This window comes from Populus nigra, chromosome 10 (genome assembly GCF_951802175.1).
Source record: "Populus nigra chromosome 10, ddPopNigr1.1, whole genome shotgun sequence".
Lineage (NCBI taxonomy): Eukaryota > Viridiplantae > Streptophyta > Magnoliopsida > Malpighiales > Salicaceae > Populus > Populus nigra.
Window position 1 is genome coordinate 13,982,810 of NC_084861.1, and position 11,636 is coordinate 13,994,445.

The following is an 11,636-nucleotide window of genomic DNA, read 5'->3' on the forward strand; positions in this document are numbered from 1 at the left end:
AACAGTAAATGTGGGAGCCCCTCTACGGCTCTTATTTATTTCCAGCAGATTTATGGGACAGCTCAACTTGCAAGTCCCATCTCAGACCTATTACTAATTCTGGTATTTTTAAAAGTTTTTTCATTCGAAATATATTAAAATAAAATTTTTTAATTATTTAAAATTATTTTTAATATCAACGTATCAAAATAATAAAAAAATAAAATATTAATTTAAAAAATAAAAATTTTTAAATTTTATCAATAATATTTTTAAAGTACAAAAACAAAAAAAGAACTACTGATACCTTGCTGCTTTAAACGGAAAAACTAAGTCCAATCGAGCCCTCAGCCTTCTATTTTTTAATTTTTTTTACATTTTCAAAAGTATTGGTAATCTATATCGTGAACTCCGGTGATGATTGGAAACTTCTTGCCATCGAATGTTGAAAGTAATGTCTAGTTTATTGACTATAGAGTAATTGATGTAAACATGTATGAGGTAATGGCTTCACTATGTTTTTTCTAAACTTAAAGAAAAAATGTTAAAGAGTATTGATTTTTTTTTTAGTATTATTATATCTAATAAAATGATTTCATCTTGAAACCTCTCCACCCGATTTCTTACTTAAATTAAATTTTTATCTTGGATGAATGATTAAAAAAAAATGGCATGGCTTTTGAAAAAATTTTAAGACGGCAAATATATCAAGTTTGATGGGTAAACCCACTATACCCGTAAATCAGGTAACTCAAGTCAACATGGCAAACCCTCAAACTAGTGGATTATATTAGGATTAATAACTTGTTTTTTTAAACTATTTTTTATTTAACTATATAATAACAAAAATAGACAATTGCAAAATTGACCGTCAAATCAATATTGAAACTTTTTTTAACACTATGATAACATCATAGAAAACGAAACGAAATAAATTGTAAAACTCAATTTTCAACCAACCCAATATCAAATTATAAAATCAAAAAAAATAAACTAAAAAAAAGAAGAAAGAAAAGTTAAATTGCTAAATCCATCAACAGGCCTTTGGACTTTCTAAATTTAATATAAAAAAAATTTAAATTATTTTTTAACTATATAATAAAAAAATAAATAATCATATAATCGAGTTTAAATAATAAAAAGAAAAACCACTTCTAAACTAGCGAATCGAGCAACTAGAGTTACATCGTCAAACTCACAAATCAGGTTATTGACTTCACAAAATTTAATAACCTTTTTTTTTCGAAATCATTTTTTATTTAACTAAATTTTTTTCAAAATAGATCATACCGTGATGTTAAGATATTTTTTGGACATAACAATAATTATATAAAAAGTAAATTAAAAAAACTTTGAATCTCTATAAACATATAGTATAAAAACTAAATTAAAAAAATTAATAATAAAAAAAACAAAATAAAATAAAATTATAGATTATTATTGCAATCAACCGTCTTAATAAACACGGGAGAAGAGTATTTTCCTGCTTTTAATTTTATACTTGATATAAAATCATTGCGGAAATCACAACAAAAAATCCTAGGAGTTGTTGTGGAAAGAATAAAATTTCGAGACCCAAAGGCATCGTAGAAAATGCTAAATGAAATCAAAAGGACTGACAGAATTGTTTTTTTTTTTCCGGAAAAAGGTTACCCTAAATTAAATGGACTGGTTGGTGGCTTGAGGTGGAGCATTTAATTTGCTATCCAATAAGATAATTACTCCCGAATCTCCTCTTCCTAATTTTAGTGCAAATTAAATAGCATTTAATTGAGTAGATAGAAAAGGTCGGCTTAGTTTAAGTACGTGTTTTAATTAACTGCTAAATTAAAAGGACAATAATAAAAGGAGTCCGATCCCCTCTTTTTTCCACGTGATCCACGCTCTTTCATTTCTGGTGCTTCTTTTTTCTACAATGCAGAGACAAACAGTTAAAATCGTGTAAATCACGGGTGCTTGTAATACATACATATATATATATATATATATATATATATATATATGAAGAAGAAGAAGAAGAAGAAGAAGAAAAGGTAGGAATGTTTTTTCTTTTCATTTAAAAAATGTTTTTGAAATTTTTAATTTTTGTTTTTGCTTTAAGTTAATTTTATTTTTATATAATTTTAGGATATTAAAACTAAATTTTCTTAAAAAAAATATTTTAATATATTTTTAAATAAAAAAACAATTTAAAAAATAACCATCAAAACATGTTATCTTGTCAATTTTCCGACGTCGAATTTTTATTTTGGCGATAATACTATTGGGAGAAAAGGTCAGCAACAACCAGACGAGGTCACAGATACGGCAGTACTATTTGAGATTTCGTGGAATCGTTTTCAAGACAAAAATCATCAGCCAGCCTCTCATGGATATCATCTATTTGTGTGCTTGTTAATGACACCTTTTTGAAATGTATTTTAATTGAAAATATATTAATATTTTATTTTATTTTTATTTGAACTTTAACCTATCAAAATCATTAAAAATATATATATAATATATTAATTTAATGTTTTTTTAAAGATGAAAAACAAAAAAAATACTAAACATAAACTATATCAAAGGATATGCATGGTATATCTTAACTTACAAATCGGCAGAAAAACACTCATGATCCATATTAAAGTTTGGTAGGAGGAAAACCACGTATTCAACTGGTGGGTTTCACATGTTTAATTACATGATCCGATATATGGCATGCAATTTCCCATAGCCAGTGACGGTGACCGGGGGAAATGTTTTTTTTTTTTTTTCCAATCCTCCCTTAGCTAAAAAATATATAAAATAAAATAAAATCTTGACCCTCCAGAGTAATTTTGTTAATTTGCCCCTTTAATTTCATTTTCTGGCTCCGCGCCCTTGTCCATTGCTGTTGTTTTTCTCGTAAATACAACCATTATTGGAGAGGATTCAAAACTTTAGTCTGACATAGTACATATATATTATATAGTATACTATATCCGTTGTTATTATTATTATTATTATTATTATTATTATTTAAAAAAAAAGAAATAAAAATCAACCATTTTATAATATTTCAATAGCTTTGGGTCCTCGAATTAATATATATTTTTGGCTATACCAATTTAAAAATTCTTCAACCTCCATTCAAGTCGTTAAGAACCTTAGCAACTTTTTTCTCTGAGCAAAAGCCTCCTGATAAAAAAAATTGCCATTTCACCGGCGACAACCATTTCTTTTTATTTGATATTTGATTCTCTCTTTTTTACTCATCTAAATTTTTTTTCATTTATGTTTGTTTATGCATCGATCTAGTTCGGTGTTTTATAGGTATATATGCCCCTCTTTTTGGGAGCTCGACTCCCTGCTTCTTAGGGTATGAATTCATAGCTATTAATCATATTTTAAAATAAGATTCAATGAACATGGAAAGGATAAAATAAATAAAAACAGTGCATGCATAGTCTCTCACTTAAATCACTGTGCAAGCATAGACACATTTTTACATCATTTACTAGAAATCTTCTCGGATTATCGAAAGCAACATTGAGGTATGGGTGGCTGTTGCGAAGAGCAGAAAGCCACCACGCGTTGATCCCGAACTGAAATCTCTCAGAATCATGCTTTGATGTCCGAAAAATAAGTACCCGATACTGCAGAGCTTGTGAACACCACAATAAGTTGATTGTTATTTAGAAAATCAAGCAAAGCAATAGGACCTCATTGGCTCATTCAATCAAGTTTTTCGTTGATGGATTGATTATGTTGCGTGTTCATGTCAAAAGATATAGTATATGCTAAGACTTTGCAGCTCGTTTATGCCATGGTAGAATAAGCAACAAGGCCTTGGCGTTTACTGCTGGGGTTGTTGTCCATGCGCGAAAAAAACACCATATGCATTGTAAGTGATCCATTCGAGAAGGTAGCTTCTCCGGCAACGACGAAGACTTATGAATTCTTTGTCTGAGCTAATAATTAAATGACGCTGAATTCCTCGTCTGGGTTATTAATTATGTGAAGCTTCTCTTTTCAAAAAAATAGGAAGAGTTTTCCCACGGTGCAGTTAATTTCTTGCACATCCATAGGTGAGTGGTGACTGATAGCAACACCACATGAACCGCCAGATTCGTCATTTAAGATGAATCGTACTCTCTCAAGGTAGTGTTAATGCGCTCTATATATGCTAGTTTAATGCTAATCCTTCATATTAAATGAAAAAACAAGATTCCATCAGGTGATTTTCTTTTACTTAACCAAATTAATCTAGTTCCTTTTGTATATATGTTAATTCTTTATTGGAAATAAAATTAATTAAGCTTACCTCCTATATATATATATATATATATATATATATCCTCGAAAGATTTCCAATCAAGATAAGAATCTAACTTTTACTCCTCCCATAAAATCAGTTCAATGCATTAAAGAAGTTTAGATCATATTTATTTTTGTGTTTTGAATGTGGTTTTTTTTATTTTTTTCAAATTAATTTTTTTAATATTTTTTTATTGTTTTAATGTACTGATATCAAAAAAAAATTTTAATAAATAAAAATATATATTATTTTAATAAATTTTTTTAAAAAAATATTTTTAAAAATAATTACTACCACAAAAATAAATACAATATCTAACATGGAGATAACTCGACTTCTTCTCAATGATAGCCTTGATCAATTCGAATAAATGATTTCCTTTCAATTCTTCGAAATAAATAAAGTTTCCAAAACCAATGGTGTTTTTCATATTATCGATATAATTAAGCGAGTTAAGGCCACGTCATAACTAAAATTATGAAAATGATTTAACTCATAGCAATCAAAAGTCTAACCAAATCCCTACTTTATATCGAACCATCGATATAATTGTGCTTGATTTTCCATTTAATATTCGGTAATTATTTGCCGAAACTCCTTTTTCTCTCCTCACAGACCAACCTCGGGAAACCCTTTTCTTCTATAAAAATTAGACTTGACGTTAAAATGTATACTGCACATGTTCAGCGAGAGCAGCAGCAGTCAACACATCCACACTCGCCGACGGACGGTTCATGGTGACTGTATATCCACACGTGGACGGCTGGCAATCAAAAACGTGCTACGTGAGGCCGTTTTGGTAAATACAGGATGAAAAGGGACCAAAAAGTGATGGTTATAAGCTAAGACTTTTTACGAAAGGAGTGGAAGATGCCACGTCACCCAGCAACCTTCTAAACCTCGGACCCTTGCCGACAAGTACACCAAATTAATATTATAATCCTTCGATCATGTAATTACAATGTACCAACAAACACGGTGATATTATTATTAAACCAATATCTTTAATAATTTGCCCCACTTGCACAACCGAAACCCTTTTTCTTTTTTCTTTTTTCTCTTTCCTCTTTTCTCTTTCCTGCTTGGATTGTAGCTCGGAGCAGATATAGACACCACCCTTAACTCGAAAGGAAAGATGATAAAAGATAAGTACAGGACAAGATATGATAGGAGACAGGAAACACTATGTGATGGATAAGACTTCATGGTTTTGCCCATTTTGGGACCCTCTCTGGCTTTGTTCTCATCTCGACTCGTATATTGATTCTTGCTGTCATGATTAATTAATGGTGATTTAGGATATCAATCATGGGATTTGACATGTAATTACCCCTTACCTTTGTGCCATCAAACCCACGCGTTTCAAGCATGTCGAACTTCGAGCGCGTGTTGAACCCGTGATTGTAATTTTAAAAAAAATTATTTTTTAATTTTTTAAAATTTATTCTTATACTCTGCAAAAGCTAGAAAATTAGGTATGCGTTGTGGACTATAATAAGTTGAGTACAGCTGCGTTAACTTGGAATTAAAAAGAATAGTTTTAAATTAAATCTGACCGCACAAGACAATGATCTTGACGTGGGAAAATTGCTGTCTGAAAACTTTTTTTTTACCACGTACGCTTTTGGCACAGTGAGTTAAAGAGTCACCACCACGTTTACCACAAGAGAATCATCTATCGTACAAGATTTACACGAATATTTTAACGAGGATAGGACACGAGAAAAACCCACTCTCTCTAATCATTTTTTTTTTTAGCAAATCACATGTAACGTTACTGTCTATTTTGTCAAAAAAAAAAATAATAATAATTTAACGTAAGTGTTCGGGTCAGCTTGCGCACACCTCGACTAATTTCATGAGTCCTGAAGTTAAAGACCATGTAAGCTTCCAGTGGCCATCATATGAGCAACCACAGGGCTCAAACCTGAAACCACAGAGAGAAAAAATCTCTTGATCACAAACTCTTATCCTGCACTGAGCCACCACCTAGAAGGTTCTATTTTGTCAAAACTTACAACTACATGACATTGTTTTGTTCAAGCCTACCATACCTTATCCAATCTAAGTTAGGTATAATTAATTTTGGTAAATTAAAATAATATAATTTTAAAAAATTTAAATCAAGTTTTATCGAGTTACAAAACTCTAATCAAGTTAGTGTTTATTTTTGCGATCAAACAATATCTTTAAAATAAATTTTTTTTTTAATATTTTTTAATCGTTTTAATGTGCTAGTACCAAAAATAAATTTTAAAAAATAAAAAATAAATATTATTTTAATATATTTTTAAATAAAAAATACTTTAAAAAACAATCACTCCCACAATTAAAAAAAAAAAAAAACACTACCCCGGTCTACTTGCATTTCTTGAAATCCAATCCGTACAGCGTCTTAAATCACCCGTAAACTAGGTTTAATAACACTGATTTTGTTGCAGTCGACCAAATTGCAAAAAGTTTAAAGGTGGAAGGTAGGTGTCGGATGCAGGCAGGTCTCCATTTGAAATACTCATCCTTTTCTCGTACGCTTCTGTTTCTGGTAGTCAAATTCATCCCTGTGTTAAACTGGTCAACTGGTTGGGGGAAAAAAGAAAAATACAATACCTTTTGATTTGTGATAAGTGTTTCCTTGTTAAGCATCAAGGTTGACATCATTGTTGCCCTTTGCTTCCGCATGTTCTCCGTGAAATGTAGGTAGATAATGACAATATGATCGAATACCACCCAAGAAGATCATCACACGTACGTTCTATCTGTTCTTCACCACACAGAACGTGGAAAGATAATTAAACCACTCGTTGTTCTAGGAAAAGACACCGAGGTTTTCACATAGTTAAAAGGAAGTGGTATGTTTCATGTTTTTTATCATCAATTTCTTTCGGTGTAAAATCTGATTTCTTGACGAATTAATTTGAAAGACAGATTTAGTCTCCGGCCACGTTGTAATTCACGTATAAAATACGAGACAAAACATAATACCCGACTTTATTTTCATCTTCTAATGTCATTTCTAACGGATTAACTCCACCTTTACGTGCAGGACATGCCAATACAAGCATCTTGCCTGCCGTCTTCGTGTGTTCGAAAGTAGAGATTGTAGTGGATGCACACGAGTCCTGAGGTTTCTAATCTAAATTTATATTCTACTTATTACTCACTGGCAAAAAAATTGCATATTTATATATTATTTATTGGGTTTTACTGTTGTTTAATATTCAACAGGAAATAAAATAATAATAATAATCTATTTTTAAGTATATATATATATATATGTATTAAATGATAAAATAATAAATAGTACACACACGTGTGTGTTTTATATTAATATTTAGATATGTGTATATTATATTGATTAAAAAATATAAATTTTCTACATAGATATAGTTATATGGTATAAATATATATATCTCTAGCTAGTTTTGGATAAAATTTAATAATATTAATATCATTTTTATTATAATATCAAATAATTATTTTAAAAAAATCACTCATTTAGTTCGATAGCAACACATATTCAAATTAAATTGTCGTGTCACTATTAGAAAGACAATAAATGATAAATAATTTTGAGTGACGCTCACAGATGCTAAATTTAGTTTTACCTGGAATCAAGTGTTCTACATGGCATATTCTAGCGACAATAAACTTGTATTTCTCGTCATCGTACTTTTTTTAATTAATTAAAACGATATAGTATTTTAATATAGGAACCTGAGAGCTGTTAGATTATTATAACATGGCCTCTAAATTGAATAATCTATTATTTTATGTCAAACATCAATTAATTAAGGAAGATCATTCTGATCTAAGCAGTGACGTAATCAGTAGTGAGTGGTGCACGTGCGAATTTCGTACACGGTCGCATCTCCCCGGTCTCCACAGTCCAGCGCCAGCCACGCAAAAACGAACGGCTCACGAGGAGCGCATGGGAGAAGAGAACCAGCATTTTTCTGTGCTGCCGGCAATGCCACCGCACCTTACCTTACCTTGTTTTGAAAAGGTGTTTTGTTTACGCGGAACCCAATGATTGGGTGGTGATTGTTTGACGATCTAGATAACGAAAAATTGGATAAATTGTTTAATGAGCACACAAAATTAAAAACAAATGGCGAATTGATATGGGACAAAAAGGTTTTGACAAAATAGTAGAGTTTCACTGTGTTTTAGAAACGCCTCAATTTATATTATTTTTGGATTAATCGATCACAAAATTTGTAGAAGTTAGTGAAATCGGTTAGTTGATTTCAAAAACAACATGAAAAATCTTAATACTATAAAAAACAAGAGATTTTAATGGGATTTTTAACATTTAAACATCTTATGGTTGTTGTGACGGCGTAGTGATTATTATAAAAAAATAGAATCTGGAAATTCTTGTAAAAAAATTAAGCGCAATCCAACGATCAAATAAAAAATAATGGCTCTTTGGAGTTATTATTCAGTCTAACACAACTAGACCTCCTCTTGAGTTTAAACTTGTCTCATTGGTTTTATAAAATATATTTGTCAGGTCATTCACGTAATTTATTTGAAAAAAAATCTTATTTAATTATGACAGAGTCACACCTGTCTGCTTAGAATCACCTATTACTATGTTAAACAATAATTTTTTAAGATTTTAATTACAGTTTATTTTTTATTTTACAAGTTGGACAAAGACAATTATGACTTATAACATATATTTAAAAGAAAAACTTCATAAAATTATGGTTTTTGTGAGAAACGAATCCAACCAGTCTATTAGCTAAGATTAAAAATTAAAATTTAAGCGTGATATTATTAAGTTTGTTATTTTACTGTAACTTTTTAAAACGATATTATTCTACTGATTTTTTATGTTTACCTTGCTAATTTTATATATAAAAAAATCTTGAACAAATATAGGTGAGCGTACACTGGTAAATATTATAGATTAACCATTAAAACTTTGTACGGATCATTAAATATATACAAATCGTTAATTAGAAATGCAAGTATTTTTAAATTTATAAACATGAATATATTTATAAAATGATATAATTAATAATGCATCAATCATGAAATGATGTGGACGTATTTAGTGACGTGTAGAAATTTGATTGATGACTTGGTTTTATAACATTAGATGATCAACTAGGTTTATCCAATATATATATATATATATATATATCAAGAAGATAGGTTTTCAGCAACATAAACTACCGCTCAATTTGGTCTTTTTAATATTTGCATTTAAACGTCACTTTTAGCTTGTTATAAAAGTCGGGAAATGTATGCTTTTATTATACACAACTTCTTTTATATGATTCTCCCATTATCAGTTTTATATATATATATATATATATATATATGAATGTTCGGACAAACTTGTATGCACCTTAACTAATCTTATAATTCTTAATATTAACAACCATTTAAGTTTTTAGTAACAATTTTTATATATTATTTTAAGCATATAATGGTTGTTTTTCATAAAAGAAAATCATCTATTTTATAGTCCAAAATTTCTAAAAAATGGGATAAAAATTGCTTCGACTTGTAACTTGTAAACATAGTACCACCACATAAAGACTTGGTTCATCATTTATGGATCTTGACTATATAATTTATACTATGATCTAATTAGATTCGTGTGTGTATATATATATAATTTTTTTTTAATGTTTCTTTTTAAATTCAAACTTTAATTTTTTAGTAGGAAGATGAATAGTAGATATTAAATAATTAAACCCACTTACTATCTTAAAATTTTTAGATTTTTTTTAAACTTAGTGAAGATATCATAACCGGGGTAATTTTCTCGAACAAGATCAAATTTTGATACTCATTCATGAACCATACCTGTATATTCAAGGATGAAACAAAGATTTGACGTGGGTTGTGGATATGAAATAAAAAATATATATTAAATTAAAAAAATTAAATTAATTTATGGAAAGTAAAGTATACATTTCAATGTGATAAATCTTATTTTAAAAATATTAAATCAATAACCTTTCAAGTTTTCAAGATTTTCCAATTTTTTAAACGCCATATAATCACTAATCTCACATATGGTTCCATCCTTTAAATGCTCGTGAAATTATTTTTTATAAAATAATAAATTATTTTCACCAATCTTATTTTTATAAATCTGTTTGGAAAAAAAGAGAGAGAGAACACATAGTTTGATAATAAAAAAAAATAAAGGTCAGGAAGGAAGGATAAATACAAATTGGCGAATCCTCTTGAGTTTTATTGACTGAGAGGTAGCTGTGTAAACTGCAAACAGGTGGTATGGCCTTGCGGTGCTTTTAATACAGTATTAAGTATTAACATCTCGCTGAGCTGCCCGGCCACAATTTTTTAGCTGTCGCAACTCGCATCTAATTAATAAATACTTTGTTTGCTTGTTTTTCAGAATTAGAAAAAAAAATCAATAGATGTCGGGTCTTGTTTTTGTGTTTAAAAATTATTATTTTTTATTTGTTTTAAATTTTTTTTATGTTTTCAAATTATTTTAATGTATTTAAGTTAAAAATAAACTTTTAAAATTAAAAAATTATTTAAATATATTTTCAAACAAAAAATATTTTTAAAAATAATTAACATCGTAATACCAAATAATTTATAAAAAACAAGCAGCGGGTTGAGTTTATAACTCGTACCTGGATAAATTAGGCAGGTATAGCCTCAATGCATTCAAAGTAATGTATATAAAGACTTTGAATGTAATTGAAATTGTTTTGTATAGTTTTGAGGGATTGGCCAAGTGGTTAAAGATATAATTTTTTTACCTAGAAAAAATTATTAAAATCTTTAAAATACATCGTATCAATATAAAATATTATTATTTTTAAGTTTGTTAAGAAAAAATTTAATATCATTTAAAAATTTAATATCGTTTGATATATAAAATTACATGATAGAAACTTTGATAACGAAAAAAGAGAAAGAAATTGTCTGGCATTTATTTTGCAAAAATAATAATTAGATTTCTTAGTTTTGATAAGAGCGAAATATTTAATCAGTTGATAATCAAGGTTTCCTTTCTTGAAGAACAGCAGGAGAGGAACGGCTTGGGTTTCAAATTAGGTGAGCAATGTGACCCGAGATAGAGATAGAGATTTTTTTTAAAAAAAAGGTTTAATTCCATGGCAGCTCTTCCGTGCAGCCATGGATCAAAATCGGATAAAATAAATATAGATGGTCAACGTGTAACCTCTGTGGGCTATGACCATCAAAGCCTGTAATTAACTAGATTAAAGAGTCCTTGTCGCGGCTAATTTCATTATGAATATACCCAAATAGTATATATAGATGTGGTAATTTTTTAATCTGGGAGCTAGAGCAGTCCAAATTTGGGGTGGCAGGGGACCAATGGGGTGTTAGGAATACAATAAATGTGATTTTTAAG